Source organism: Rhinoraja longicauda, chromosome 2, assembly GCF_053455715.1.
Source record: "Rhinoraja longicauda isolate Sanriku21f chromosome 2, sRhiLon1.1, whole genome shotgun sequence".
In the NCBI taxonomy this organism is placed as follows: domain Eukaryota; kingdom Metazoa; phylum Chordata; class Chondrichthyes; order Rajiformes; family Arhynchobatidae; genus Rhinoraja; species Rhinoraja longicauda.
This window is the reverse complement of record NC_135954.1, coordinates 89,747,454-89,764,267: the sequence shown is the minus strand read 5'-3', so window position 1 is coordinate 89,764,267 and position 16,814 is coordinate 89,747,454.

Here is a 16,814-nt window from a genome sequence, read left to right as displayed (position 1 = left end):
CGCAGGAGGAGCATGATGTGCGGCTGCATGCGGTGCTAGAGAAGGCATATAAGGCCGGCATTACGCTCAACATGGACAAATGTGAGCTCACACGCCACACAGTCAGATTCCTGGGTCATGTGATTTCAGCAGATGGAGTGAAGCCAGATCCAGAGAAGACGAGAGCAGTACAAGAAATGGATGCACCCAAAAATGTCAGCGAACTCAGGAGTTTTCTGGGCATGGTCAATCAGCTGGGCCGCTTCTTGCCTAACCTGGCCGAAAAAGACAAAGTGCTACGAGACCTGCTGTCCAAGAAGAACCACTGGTACTGGGGGACAGAGCAGCAGGCCGCCTTTGATCGGTTAAAAACAGAGCTGTCATCCACACCAGTAACAACATCACCCAGCAGAGAGGGCCCCACCACAGAGACTGTGCGGACCAGGTGTGGGAGAGAGGTTAGAAAGCCGAAGAGACTTGATTTGTGATTTATTGATCTGTTTTCTATAATAAAGGAAAAGAGAGGGTGAAAATGTTCGGTAAACCTGGTACATTTACCTGAAACCTGAGAGTTTAAGTTTTGAAGAACACAGCCTGCTAAAGTAATAGTTCACAGTATGGTAACGCGGAAGTTATTTTATTTCTATTTTGCATGCTTGAATCAGGGACAGGTCTTCCAGCAAAAGGGCAGAATAAACCCCTTAAGACCTGCAGAGACAAAGGTAGTCCACCCTTTGTTCTCAAAGAAAGGGGGATGTGGTATTATGGGAATAAGAGTGTAAGGAATGCGGTGGCCGGAGGTGACGTGGGGACCCGGGGTGTGGCAGTGAGGGAGTTGCCCGGGCATGCAGACAAGCAGGCGGCTGCTGTACAGAGTTGCTAATTAAAGGTATACTCCGTTTACGTCGTGGTACGAGCTTTATTATACAAATAAACGCGACAGTCCCCACAGGGTCTCCAGCCCCCAGACGCTTTGGGGACCATGTGAAGCGAGGATGCCCACAGGCTGTGTGAGCGGTGCACTATGCCCATTTACTCCATCTTGCGGAACTCGTCTTTGGCCAGTTGGAGCTTGTCGGGGAGCACCCTGCGTGCGAGTGCATGGAGTGGCGGTCCGGTGGTGGGGATATGTGCTTCACCCCAAGCTTGGGGCTGGCCATTGTGAACTGGGCAGTTATGATGTTAGGGAAATCGGCCAAGATCCTGGCCTACTCGTCGGAGAAGGTCACCGAGCCGAGGTGGGGCGCAGTCAATTCGGCGTGGCGCAAGGCGATCGACTCGAATGTCTCAGAATTAATGAGACGTTGTCCTTTCACGTCCACCAGCAGGGAGTGGGCCCGGAGGAGGCTGGCGCCACCGGCAGTTGTGAGACATCAGCGATGGTAAAGGTCCATGAAGCGACAGAAGTTGAAGTTGAGCGGGATCGTGCGGACCCCTATGTTCATCGATGGCAACCTCACCGACAGTTTGTCCTTTTCATCCTTTTTTTGTTATTTTTGTTGAGTTTTTAAAGTTTGTGTTAATGTTCTCTGGTTCGTTTTCTGTGGGGAGTGGGGGTCGGGGGAAACTTTTTTTCAATCTTTTACCTTACCGGAGATGCGATTGTTTTCCGGATCGTATCTCCGGTCGCTCTGCGGCCTAACATCGTGGAGCTGGAAAATAACTTTGAGCCCCCCACAGGGCGTGGACTTACCATCTGAGCGTGCGATATCTTGCCTGGATCGACTCTCCAACTACGGCCTGCAGACTTTAACATCAATGAGCTTGCATTCTCGGGTTGAGACCGAAGTCGGGAGCTCCAAGTGGCACTGGTCCTGACCAGGGGTAGATCGACCGGCACGGTGGAGCTGTTCCCCCCCACCCCCGGATGCAGGAGCTCAATCGCCGCAACGAGGAAGGGCCGCCACCGGAAACGGGAGTCAAGATCATCCCGTCAACGGAAGGTTAGAGGCCCCTGACCACTGGAGGGCAAAGAAGGCAGAGATTGAACGTTTTTTCACCTTCCATCACAGTGAGGAATGCGGAGGAGTCACTGTGGTGGATGTTCATGTTAAAATGTTTTTTGTGTGTCCTGTTGCTTTTTGTGTGTCCTGGCGTACTCGTCTGAGAAGGTCACCGAGCCGAGATAGGGCATGCCGCAAGGCGATCGACTCGAACGTCTCAGAATTAACAAGATGTTATCCTTTCACGTCGACCAGCTGGGAGTGGGCCTGGAGGAAATCAGCGCCAGCAGTGGTTGTGAGACGTCGGTGATGGTAAAGGTCCACGAAGCAACAGGAGTTGAAGTTGAGCGGGATCGTGCAGACCCCGTATGTTCAACCACCGGGTGGCTCCGCGATGGCAGCCTCGCCTGCAGTCTGTCCTTTTGTTGTTATTTTTGGTGAGTTTTTAAAGTTTTTGTTAATGTTCTCTGGATTGTTTTATGGGGGAGGGGGGCAGGGGAAACTTTTTTTCAATCTCTTACCTTGCCGGAGATGTGATTGTTTTCCGGATCATATCTCCGGTCACTCTGCGGCATAACATCGTGGAGCTGGAGGCCTTGCCTGGGACTGACTTTGATCCTCTGCGGGGCGTGGACTTACCATCTGAGATTGCGATTTCTTGCTTGGATCGACGCTCCAGCCATAGCCTGTGGACTTTAACATCAAGGAGCTCGCAGTCTCGGGTTGAAACCGAAGTCGGGAGCTCCAAGCTGTAAGAGGTTCAACTGGTTCCGAACAGGGGTAGATCGCCCGGTGCTGGGGAGCTGAGAACTCCCCCCACCCCCGATGCAGGAGCTTGATCGCCCCGACGAGGAAGGCCCGCTGCCATCTACGGGAGTCAAGATCGTCCCGTCCATGGAAGGTTAGAGGCCCCCGACCACTGGAGGACAAAGAATGGAGAGATTGAACACTTTTCACCTTCAATCACAGTGAGGAATGCGGAGGAGTCACTATGGTGGATGTTCATGTTTAAATTTTTTTGTGTGTCCTGTTGCTTTTTTATTGTTATGACTATGGCAAATTAAATTCCTTGTATGTTGCAAAACATACTTGGCTAATAAAGTATGATTGTGATTGTGATTGATTGTGATGTTGCTGCAGTTGGCGGCGGTCAGGGGATGCATGAGTGTCGGTGCCCGAGGGGGCAAGACACTGACCACTGCTCCCGTGTCACAAGAAAATGCCGCCCCGAATGACGATCCCAGATGTAGAGGAGACAATGTTTTTGGCCATCCGCAGCTGCTACTACCGATGGCCGGCCGAGCCGTTTCCCGGATGCGTGCAGGGTGGTCGGCATCGGCGGGCCTCGGAGCCCCGACTTTGGTGGTGGTAGCACCATTTGTCCTTGCTGACATCGTTCGTGGCCCTGGATCGACACTGCAACCACGGCCTGCGGACATTAACATCAAGGAGCTCGCAGTTTCGGGTTGAGACCGCCCCCCCCCCCCCGGATGCAGGAGCTCGATCGCCGCGATGAGGAAGGCCCGCCGCCACCTACGGGAGTCAAGATCGTCGCGTCAACGGAAGGTTAGTGGCCCCTGATGGCTGGAAGACAAAGAAGGAAGAGGTTGAACTTCATTTCGCCTTCCATCGCTGTGAGGAATGCGGGCAGGAGTCACTGTGGTGGATGTTCATGTTAAAATGTATTTTGTGCATCCACAGCACGTCTGCAAGGGCTGCCCGCCGTCGGGGGTTGGTGAAATCGTCATCCGCGAGGAGCAGGCGGATGTCCTCGGGCATCTGCTCGAGGAAGACTTGTTCGAAAAGGAGGCAGGTCTTGTGTCCATTCATCAGGGCGAGCATTTTGTTCATGAGCACGGACGGTTTGCGGTCGCCTAGGCCATCCATGTGCAGGAGTTTTGCCGCCCTGTTGCGGCAGCTGAGACCGAAAGTGTCCTGAAGTAGCGTTCTGATCTCTTCGTACTTGTCGGCTGGTGGCTGGCGAAGGTATTCGATCAGGCACCCGGCATTGTCCTGGTCCTGCCCACTAACCACCGAGTAGTATTTGAAAATGCTGGAGTAACTCATTAGGTCAGGCAGCATCTAGGAGAGAGGGAATGGGTGACGTTTCGGACCCGATTTGTACCAGCATCTACCTTCGATTTGTACCAGCATCTGCAGTTATTTTCCTATACATACCTAGTAGTATTTGGTGACATCGGAAGTTATCTGGCGGATGTGGAATTGGGCTTTGGCTTGTTCAAACCACACTGGGGGCTGTGATGTCCAGTTTGAGTAAAACTGCATTCTGCTGATCTGGGTTGCATGATGAAATACAAAAGACAAAATTTGGGTCATCACTGTAGAGGTTCACGTGTTGTATAAATACTCAGTTTAATATTTAAACAATACAGCTCAACAATTGGTACAATAAGGCAAAGTGTGTGTTAACGTGTTGACTGTGAGATGAAGACTAGCTCCGTCGTCCGCTGCACACCGCCAGCAAACCACCCAAGTCGGTGTTGATTGATCACCCAGGTCCATGAGAGTGCTCGAGCTCGACGAACGATGGTTCGAGACCAAAACGGCTCAGCCCGCCACACCCTTCAAAGCCATGTTCCACAATTCTACTTCAACCATTTTAAAAGTAGAAATATCCAATCATAGGTCAGCTATAACATAGAGCTGTGCTGAGCTTTATGAGAAAATTTTTAATGTGTTCAGTTGTAATATGGGAATGGCAAGAAACTTGTTACTGAATCCCCTATCACAGATATATATTTACAAACATACCTAGCGATCTCTGTGTCACGATTCCCTCTTCCTCCTATCATCAGACTACTGAACAGACCTCTTGTAAACTATGGGTACAGTCTTGATCTCTCAATCTACCTCATTGCAGCCTTATTGTTTTATCTGTGCTTTCTCTAGCTGTAATGCCATAGCATTCTGTTCTGTACCCACCTGTTATACTTACGTATGACTTCATTGTATTAATGTATCGTATGATTTGACTTTTCACTTTAACTCGGTTCACATGACAATAACAAAACAATGCCAATTCTCAAGCATCAGTTCTCCAAGATCCCTGTCCAGTAATCAAACTAACCAACCAATTATTTTGAAGTTGGCATCGTACACAGTGAAGAAGGTTATCAAAAATTCTGTTGCCTGTTTCACAGTGTTTTAATTTTTTTTAAATTATCCTCACATCCTTCCATTTCCTCAATAGTGTCTCTCTAATCACTGGTTTGACAGCCTTCCATAAACTTTGCACGTCCTTGATTCCAAGCAATCCAGTTTTTATCATTCCATCATTACTGGCAGTACCTTGTAGCTAGAAGGCCTACACTGGTTATTCTCTTTTTAAAATTGTTCCTCTACTCAATGTTAAACCACTCAGCCACTCCATTTCTCTTCCTCCTTATAATGTTCCATATACTCATGCTAAGATACCCTTTGAAACTTTCATAATATGTGACTCAATGTCAATTTGGTCATTATTGTTATTACAGTAAATGTGCTTGTTTACAAATCCTTGAAGTCCGTCAGTTTGGACTTTTCACTGTATTTTCAGTGGCATCACTAAAATATTCACATAACATTGGAATTTCAACCAGAACAATACTTAGGCTGAGAATACTTTACTCTTTAGGAGGAGAGGAGCACCCCTGTCCCCTGTCTGCATCAATGGTGTGGTTGTGCAGTTTACCAGGGAGTACAAATACCTTGGAGTGTACCTGGACAGTAAACTGGACTGGTCCAGGAATGCTGAGGCCCTGTACGAGAAGGGACAGGGCCGGCTGTACTTTTTGAGAAGGTTCTGCTCCTTCAACTTCTGCAATAAGATGCTGCCTATGTTCTACCAATCGGTGGTAGCCAGTGCCATCTTCTTCGCTACCATGTGCTGGGGCAGCAGGGCAAAGGCTGCGGACGCCAATAGGATCAACTCATCAGGAAAGCTGGCTCCGTCCTGTGGGCGGGGTTGGATTCATGGGAGGTGGCCTTGGAGGGGAGGATGCACCTCAAACTGTGGAGCATCCTGGACAATACAGCTCACTCCCTCCATCACACACTGGTCAACCTGAGGAATACCTTCAGCAACAGACTGTTTCCACCAAGATGCAGGACAGAATGCCACAGGAGATCCTTCTTCCCTGTGGCTTTCAAACTTTATAACTCCTTCCCATTCTGTCTTGGGGTACACATCCTCCAAGCCTTTCCACTCGTCACTTTAATTTCATGTTTTATGTATTTTGTGTTTTTATGACTTGGCAGATCACTTTCTCCTGGGATCAATAAATTTCTGTTGTGTCGTATCGTAAAAGGGACATCTCATTGATGTTGATAACAAGTGGTTTGAGATCTTATTTGCATTATCGATAGCAATACTTTGATCTGAATTCTTGTACCTTTTTCTAGTTAGCTGTTCCAAATTATTCACACCGAGTACTGTAGCTACTTTATTTTCCAACTTTTGCTTTAAACCTATTGTAAAAGAAATTTGTCTACACCACTACAGATGATATCCTATAATACCTCTCAGTAAGAATGATGCTCATATCAATTTGAATACACAACGTGTTATAGAAACATAGCAAATAGGTGCAGGAGTAGGTCATTTGGCCCTTCGAGCCAGCGCCGCCATTCAATATGATCATGGTTAATCATCCAAAATCAGGACCCCGTTCCTGCTTTCTCCCCATATTCCTTGATTCTGTTAGCCATAAGAGCTATATCTAACTGTGACGGCACAGCCAAAATGAAATAGATTGTATGCTTGTAAATTAGTAAAATGGTTGCCTCTTTGTCTGAAATTTGTGATCTCAACCCAAATGCATAATCTTGGCTGAGACTTTAGTGTTATGATAAGGCACTACATCATTGGTGCTCCAGTGCTTTAAATAAAGTGGATAAGTTATTAAATAAGAGCAAATAATTTCAGCAGTATTATCAAAACATACGGTGGCGCAGCTGTAGAGTTGCAGCCTTACAGCGAATGCAGCGCCGGAGACTCAGATTCGATCCTGATTATGGGTGCTATCTGTACGGAGTTTGTACGTTCTCCCCGTGACCTGTGTGGGTTTTCTCCGAGATCTTCGGTTTCCTCCCACACTCCAAAGACATACAGGTTTGTAGGTTAATTAGCTGGGCAAATGTAAAAATTGTCCCTAGTGGGTGTAGTATAGTGTTAATGTGTGGGGATCGCTGGGCGGCGCGGACCCGGTGGGCCAAAGGGCCTGTTTCTGCGCTGTCTCTCTAAAATCTAAAAATATATATATATATGCTTTGTGAGAAAGTGGAAAATATGTTTTTGCTTTGAGTTGATGAGGCATTCCTTCCAAACCTGGTCATAATTGTTAATCACACCATCACCAACCAAAAGTGATTTAACCTGATTTCCACTGTTTGACTGTTCAAGCAAGGCTTTCCATGTTGAATCTTTTTCAAAACTTGAGATTGTGAGCTATATGTTCATCAAATTGTTTTTTCTGAGGGATCAGTCCCCAACAACCTCTGTGATGCTGGAAGTGTGGAGGTAGAAGAGAAGCAGCATAAAATCCACTACTTGTGGCTGCAGATGTCATGGAAAGCAAGATCACATCTCCTGAAACATCCCATGTATCCTCAAAGTGTAATCCTTATTTCTGGTCCTGTAGCTGCCATCTCATTGACTCATCTCATTTTATGTGTATAGATCAAACCCTTGCTTTACGACAAATATTAACAGCAACATAAATTAATAATTACACAATAAATTAAGCAACATGCATATCAACAATTCATGTCAAGTTTATTATATGCACAAGTAGAGCGAGGTACATGTCCCACGAAGCATCACAGCCACATACTCAAACAAGCATACAAAATCATAAATTAGACATGACTTACGTACAAAAGTCTGCATGACAGAAAAACCCCCCACTGCAAATAAAAACAAGACATTTGTGCAAAATCCAAGCATAGTACTCCCACAAGATTTCCTGTTCTACAAAGCAGGTACACAGCCAGCACGGATAGTTCTAGATTACACTTAAGGACCAGAAAGTGCTGGGGTAACTCATTGGGTCAGGCAGTATCTCTGTAGAACATGGATAGGTGATGTTTTCGGTCAGTACACTTCAGACTGACATCTGCAGTTCACTTTTTCTGGATAACAATTGATCAATGACAATGGATCTTTTGTTACTTTGATGATTAAGACAGATTGTTGGGCAGTAATTAGCCAGATTGGCTTTGTTGTGCTTTTTGTACATAGGATGTAGCTGTGCAATGTTTCTCATTGTCAGTAGATGTCACTGTTGTAACTGGACAGGAACTTTGCTTGAGGAACATCAAAATCCAGAGGACAAATCTACAGGATGACAAATAGGGTATTTGAGGCCCCTTTGGCTATCCTGTATCCAGTGGTCCCACCCATCTCCAAGTACAAATTCAGATGTACCTATTACAAAATCAACAATAAGCAAGACCCAACATGACAGTAGACCAAAAGAGCCACATGATTTGCTTGCCCAGATTGAGAATCCATTTGCATCAGAATCATTCCTTTATAGTGCAATGAGGGACACTAAGTTCATCAGCCAATCTGTTGTTCATTGATGCAACAAGCAAATAAGCAATACATTATTTACTTTGACTAGCAAGTTAATATATTTTCTTTTCAACGTTTTACATCAGGGGAAGGTAGATGTTCATAGTGTCCACGATTGCATGCAAAATAAAAAATGTGGTCCTTTACTGAATTCCGTTAACTTTCTGAGGAAGAAATATTGTTATCTTGTAGGGACATACGGATTAGCGGGGGGGTCTCGAACCCTCGGTTGGGCAAACGAGTCACGAGATGCGGGAGAGTGAGGTATAGTTGTGTCTGGCGCCCAGCTGGAGAGATGGGATTAGATTGTATTGACTAGTTAAGTAGTGTGTGTCCAAAGTAAGCAGTTTGTTACGGTTACCTACGAATAAAGACCTTTGAACAATAACGCTCGTTTTGGACTCACTACATTGGTGACCCAAACGCGAAGAACACGCAGAATGTCGCAAGTGGGAGCGAGCGCGGGCGAGGTGCACCTACCGCCGTTCTGGGCCCATCAGCCGTACCTGTGGTTTGTACAGGCGGAGTCGCAGTTCCATATTAAAAAGGTGGATAGCGAACTGGAGAAGTTCCACCACCTTTTGAGCTGTCTGCAGGCGGATGTGGCGGCGAGGGTCAGTCAATATCTGACCAGTCCACCCCAAACGGAGCAGTACGTGGGGCTCAAGAGGCCAGAACCAGCGGGCTCTGAGGCTGCTCCATCTACCAGCGCTGGGGCAGCGGCTGCCGTCCGAGTTGATGACGGAAATGCTGACCTTGGTGGGCGACCATCAGCCGTGCATGATGTTCGAGGCGGCATTTCGAGAGAAACTACCCCAGGACGTCAGGCTGGTGTTGGCCGACGTCTCGTTTGACGACCCGGAAACGTTCGCCGAGAAAGCCGACGTGCTCGTCAGGGAGCGGCACACCCGGGACGACTCGGTCAATCTTGTCTCGAGGCCCAGCGACAGTCGGGGGAGTGGCCGGGAGAGCGACGGCTCGGCCGCTATTTCGCAGTCTGCCAGGCAAGAGGGGGCTGCAGAACATGTTTATTGGTCGCGGGCACAACCAGCACGGCAGAATAAAAGCGGCTGGTGTTTCTTCCATCGGCGGTGGGGCAGTGACGCCCGAAGTTGTAGAGCCCCGTGTATGTTTCCGGGAAATGCCTGGGCCGATCGAACGTAGAGGCAGTTTCGATTGGCCGTAATTGCCGCCTCTACGTGACGGACCAAGAGACCGGGATCGTGTTTCTGGTGGATACGGGAGCGGTTGTGAGTATTGTGCCTCCCTACGGCTGTGAAGTTCAAGCGGGGGGGAAGGGGCCGCCCCTTATTGCAGTGAACGGTAGCGCCATACGCACTTACGGTAAGAGAACTATGTCCCTGTCCTTTGGGTCTAGGACCTACCGTTGCAATTTCATCGTGGCGGATGTGGGCCAGGCCATTTTGGGTGCAGACTTCCTATGGGCGTTTTCGTTGGTCGTAGACGTCCACGGTAGCGGCCTGCAGCCCTCGGCCGACGTACGGCCCCGAAGTACGGGGCCTGCGGCCCCTCCAAGCGCCGCCCCACCCAGTTCAGCGATCCAGGCCATCACGGCCCCCGGTCAGTTCAATGCGGTCCTAGCCAAGTTCCCGCAGCTCCTCGTTCAGCGGTTCGATGCACCTTCCGAGAAGCATGGGGTGGTGCATTTCATTCCGACCGAGGGCCCGCCGGTTTTTGCCCGGGCACGGCGCCTCTCACCCGAAAAGCTGGCCATGGCTCGAGAGGACTTCTTGAGCTTGGAGAGGCTGGGAATTGTGCGGCCTTCAGGTAGTCCGTGGGCCTCACCCTTGCACATGGTTTCCAAAGCATCTGGGGGGTGGAGACCATGTGGGGATTTCCGACGACAACGCGGCAACACGGCCGGACCGCTACCCGATTCCGCACATACAGGACTTCTCAGCTAGCCTGGAGGGGGCTACAATGATCGATCTGGTGCGGGGGTATCATCAGATCCCGGTCCATCCGCCGGACATCCCAAAAACGGCTACCATTACTCCGTTCGGATTGTTTGAGTGGTTGCGTATGCCTTTCGGCCTTAAAAACGCAGCTCAGGCATTTCAGCGTCTCATGGACCGTGTGGGTCGAGGTTTGCCGTTCGTGTTTATTTATCTCGATGACATTTTGACTGCTAGCCGTTCGGTCCAGGAGCACTTAGTCCACCTCCGCACTATATTCCAGAGGCTGCAGGACCACGGCCTGATTCTGCACTCGGACAAATGCCAATTCGGCCTGTCGGTGGTAGATTTTTTGGGTCACCGGGTTACATCGGCCGGAGCCACCCCTTTGCCAGCTAAGGTGGAGGCGGTCCGCTCTTTTCCACGTCCTACTACCATCAAGGGATTGCAGGAATTTGTAGGCATGGTGAACTTTTATCACCGGTTCGTGCCTGCATCAGCTCGGGTCATGCGCCCCCTTTTTCCCCGCAGAGTTGGTATGGTCCGCATCTGCAGAGACGGCTTTTGTCGCGGTCAAACAGGCCCTTGCCAACGCCACCATGCTGGTGCACCCGCGCTCCTCCGCCCCCACTGCGCTGACGGTGGACGCCTCAGACGTGGCGGTGGGTGGGGTTTTGGAGCAGCAGGTCGAAGGAGCAGGTGGCGTATGGCCCCACAGGTACCAAGTTGTGGTGTGATGTTTCCCTTTCACGCCCTCGCCCGGTGGTGCCTGCCACCCTGCGTCGTAAGGTTTTTGAGGCCATTCACGGCCTGGCACATTCGTCCATCAGGGCGACTTCGGCCATGGTGGCCGCCCGGTTTGTCTGGCATGGCCTGCGGAAGCAGGTGGCGGCTTGGGCACGGGCCTGTATTCCGTGCCAAACCTCCAAAGTTCATTGCCATGTCCAGCCCCCATACCAGAGTTTCGAGGTTCCCCCAGTCCGTTTTTTCCACATCCACGTGGATTTGGTGGGTCCATTGCCTTATTCCAGGGGTTATACTCATCTCCTGACGGTGGTGGATCAGTTTACACGTTGGCCGGAGGCGCTCCTATTGTCGGACACCTCAGCGGCCTCCTGTGCACGGGCCCTGGCGTTGAATTGGGTGGCCGTTTCGGCATACCGGTTATCATCACCACAGATCGGGGAGCCCAGTTCTCCTCCCTCTGGGCCGCGCTGGCACAGTTGTATGGGTCTCGCTTACAGCAGACCACCGCCTACCATCCCCAATCCAACGGGATGGTTGAGCGCTTCCATCGGCAGCTTAAGGCGTCCCTCTGTGCCCGACTGACCGGCCACGATTGGGCTGACCAGCTGCCTTGGGTCCTCCTCGGCATTCGTACGGCCCCAAAGGCCGAGCTAGGCACATCCTCGGCCGAGCTCGTCTATGGTTCGACCCTGCGGGTACCAGGTGACATCCTCCCTTCCGCCCCCGGTTTGCCACCACCCGTTACGTCGATGTTGGGTTCCCTCCGGGCACGGGTAGGTTCTCTGGCTCCAGTCCCGACCTCCTGGCACGGATGCGCGGCGGTCCACGTCCTGTCGGACTTGCGGGACTGTGATTTCGTGTTCCTGCGGAAAGATTCCCACCGCCCCCCTCTTCAGCCGGTTTATCAGGGCCGGTTTATCAGGGTACTGAAGAGAAGGGCTGTCACTTTGGCGGTATCGGTTTCCCCCCTCCGTACGCGTTCCGGGAGGGAGGTCTGGGCACCCGTGAGGTACAGTTTCGAGGGTTCTGGGGGGGGGGGTCATGTAGGGACATACGGATTAGCTGGGGGGTCTCGAACCCTCGGTTGGGCTAACGAGTCATGAGATGCGGGAGCGCGAAATATAGTTGTGTCTGGCGCCCAGCTGGAGAGATGAGATTAGATTGTATTGGCTAGTTAAGTAGTGTGTGTCCAAAGTAAGCAGTTTGTTACGGTTACCTACGAATAAAGACCTTTGAACAATAATGCTCGTTTTGGACTCACTACAATCCTATGTATAATTCTATCATATTCTATAGTTCTATCGTATCGTACAATAGGTTTGGGTTTCCGTGCTCAGTATATAGCATTTGTGTACAATAATTCAAGCTGATTTTCATTATTCATTGGAACCACACTAACTTATTTTGGCAATCCATTATTCTATAATGGGGCGGCACGGTAGCGCAGCGGTAGAGTTGCTGCTTTACTGCGAATGCAGCGCCGGAGACTCAGGTTTGATCCTGACTACGGGTGCTGCACTGTAAGGAGTTTGTATGTTCTCCCCGTGACCTGCGTGGGTTTTCTCCGAGATCTTCGGTTTCCTCCCACACTCCAAAGACGTACAGGTATGTAGGTTAATTGGCTGGGTAAATGTAAAAATTGTCCCTAGTGGGTGTAGGATAGTGTTAATGTGCGGGGATCGCTGGGCGGCACGGACTTGGAGGGCCGAAAAGGCCTGTTTCCGGCTGTATATATATGATATGATATGATGATGATGATAATTGTTTTCACCACATACTTGAATGCGTGAATGCCTGCTAGATGATTATGGTTACAGTGAATAATCACTAGTTCAAAACATTTTCCAATGCATGAGTACTAGGGTGTGAAGAGATTTAATAACTTGCTGTATGCTCCACAATGTAACATTTACTGAGGACTCCATCTGGAGGAGGAAGAGGAAGTTGAGTGGTGATGGGAAGCCAAGGCTTTGCCTTGTCAAGTTATAGAAAACTGCTTGCTGCCTGAATGATACAGTTCACAATGAAGGTGTTATTATAGCTAACTCTTGCAAAAATCTTAAATACAATTCTGGCATAATGTTGAACCTGTTCCACGAACAAGAAATTGTTAATATCTTGGAGTTCATTCTCACAAATAATAACCAATGATTTTTTGGGGAAAAATCAATAATTCACTCTTCAAAGCACACCACATCAAAACTGTCCAGTAACAACATGTGAGTGTCGTGTATAGTGTAGTCAATTCTGGATGGATATATTTCTTAACATTTATAAGATGACATCATATGTATAACTGCATAACCTTTCATCTCCAATGGTTTTATTATTAACAATAAAGTGATCAATGGAGATTTAATCTCACTCCTGTATTCCTGCAGCATGGCCCAGTAGATTGAATTTCTAATTTCTGGATAATTTTAAACCAATCCTAGGTACACTTCCAAAAGATTTGCACCATAGAATAAATGGCATTTGTTGTTAAATAGCCTCCTGTGGCAAACATAGTGGGAATAAGAAGACAATTATCAATGCTTTATTGATGAGTTGTAAACTCCTTTCTGTTTCTCTATATAGCTTTATTTTGTACTAGTGACCAGATGGTAACAATAAACTCTAACGAGGTTTAGTAGATATCTGTCACAAGGAATTTGCCACATGGGTACTGAACATTGTGGGAAAAATATTTTTCAATGCTGAGCTGATAGCAGTGTGGCATGTAATTTAACTACTTCACAGTCTATAGCCAGCCTACCAACCTATGTCTGAATAAACAATAATAAGCTATGCTTTATGCCCATCACTGAATGTTATTTTATAACTGAGAGGAAAGACGCAAGATCCCATCAGCAACTATTTTACTTGCTATTCTCTTACAAATATAGCTTTTACAAGTTACCCTGTATTTTCAGGTAGTTCTGCTGTAATGCGTGTTTCCATAACACAAATTGGATGTAACATGATTGATGAATGAGGGAATGCAGCTTGTGTTGCGCAGGTCAAATTGGTTATCATACAATTTTGATTGTAGAGACCATTTGGTAATTGACAAATAGAAAAAAAACACCTTAGAAAATAAACTGTTTCCATGTAACCTCCCCAGCGTGATCAGACATTGTTTCCTGAGAACATAGTTGCAGTGGGATTGGCCACTGAAATTAACAAACAATCATTTCTATTGACACTTGTTAAGTACAGGTGGTTACAAGGGTTACGGGGAGAAGCCAGGAGAATGCGGTTGAGAGGGAAAGGTAGATCAGCCATGATTGAATGGCGGAGTAGACTTGATGGGCCGAATGGCCTAATTCTGCTCCTATCACTTTTGAACTTGTGCTTTAACTTTGAAATTTAAAAATGTAACTTGGGGCCTTCATTTATTTTAGCTTGCAGTAGGTAAAATAAACTTGTAGCTATTATAGAAGATCTTTAGTTTTGAAAGTTCTCCAGGAAAATGTATAATTATTGTGAGTCAGAAAATCTCTAGCCCCTAACCCCTTTTTCCATTGACATAATTGTTTTTATAACTAGATTTTCTTAACACTAGATTTCTTAGAAACACCACCACCACAATATGTACTTTAAATTAAATAGGTTTGTTACCAGAGGCATAAAATCACATCTTTTCATTCAGGTATAGCTAACGCTATCCTAGATATCGGTATGTTATTGTTAATAATAACAGGAATCCAATTACCATTCTGCTAAATCCAAGCCACACTTTTTCCAAAGACAATATCTTTCCTAAGGAGTGGAGGCCAGAACTGCTCACTTTATTCCTGGTGTGATCTAATCAAGATTACGTATAGCTGCAGCATATCAGTAGCATATCGTTACACCTAAGATACAATGGAAAATATTCAAATGGTTCTTTTCTTTTACCAACTGTTTTAATAGCAACTGTTTTAATGTGATTAAAACCCCTGTCATTTTGGACTTCCTATTACATCTGCTTGTCATTTCCAATACTTAATCTTTTGCATGTGAAGGCGGATGGTGATGCATTTACCTACTGTAGGTGCATTTCGTGACATCCTGGTGCAGGAAGGTGTAAATTAACTGACTTTTGATTTCTTGTTGTGTAGAGCTACGCTTGACTGAGGAGAAAAAAATATCTCCAAGCAGGGATTTAATTACTCTTATGGTAGTTTGTAATTTTTTTTTGTGAACCCAGATTGCTAAGTCTATCTCCTTCACAATACCTGCACATTTCTTTTTTGTAGGCTTTTAACTTCTGGTTCCAAATTAACAACCTATATATTTTCTTTTTACGATAATTAAACCTCCATCATTGATCTTGAAACTTGGTTTTGTGTTGTGCTTGGCCACTTTCAAATAAACTTGCAGCACAACCTGATGTTTTAGCTTTTGTTTATACTCAAAAGACTTGCCCCCATGAGCTGTATAATTGCTTCAGTGTTAGAGTTAGTTGGTGGAACCTTGGCTGCTGATACCTCTCTGTGAGAGTTTGATCTTAGATAAATTGTCAGGTCATTGACAACATCAAAGTGTAATGAACTGAACTAAAAACAGAAATTTGATGGTTTTGTTATAGGGAGAATGATTTTTCGGTAATTAGCTAATGCTATATTTCCTCTTGTTCCTGTTTTATTCTTAATAAGGCTGATACATCATTTGCGTAAGTTTTCATTGTGTTCCTCAAGCAGGTTGAGCTGGTTGCTACTCGGATTGATGACACCTGGGAGTTCCAGGTTTACTATCTAGGAAAACAAATGTTACAACCAACAAACTGAATTCATATTCCAACAAGAATCTGAAGACAATGCATACATAATATATAATATATATATATATAGTTGTCAGTGTTCTGTGACCAATTATTGAAAATATTTGAATAGTGTTCATATTTATATTGTGCAAAATGCAGTTCATCATTAATCCAATGGCCTATTGTCCCTAATTACTTGGCAAATGAAGTTGCATCTATATTCAAAAAGTTGCACATTGAATAAAACTTGGACATGGTCACTTGAGGTTATACCACAGGGATTAATGCTGGACCCATTGTTCTTTGTGATATACAACTTGCATGTGAATGTAGGAGGTATGGTGGTATGTCTGCAGTGGTGCAAAGTTTGGTCAGCCAGTACTTGAAAGGAAAATAATTATAAGATCAAGGTCCAAAAGTTGGATAATGATACTAATTGTATAACTATATTAAGGAGCTGATAGTTGGCCTTGAAGCTATCCATGCATCTAAACATCCCACTGCTTTCAGACTGCACCATGGCTAACGTAAAAAATGCGCTTCAGTAATTCAACGAGTGTTTTCGCTGGCATCCCCCAAACATATTGCCTTATACTAACAAGAAAAGTACATGGAAACATCATCACATCCAAATTACTCTCAGTCATGTCTTGTTTTAGAGTGCTCATTTATCATTGACTCTTACAGCAAGACATGTTGGCCTTCCGACAACCCTTAGATGATCCCACCGCTAATCACATCTTCCCATCTCCACCCCTTTCGACCCTCCGCAGAGACCGCTCCCTCCGCAACTCCTTGGTTCACTCATCCGTTCCCAAACCACATGCCCTCATACCTCCTCTCTCGACTCTATCCACGGACCCCGACAGTCCTTTCCGATAGAAAGAGGTTCACATGTACCTCTAACCTCATCTACTGCATCTGATGGT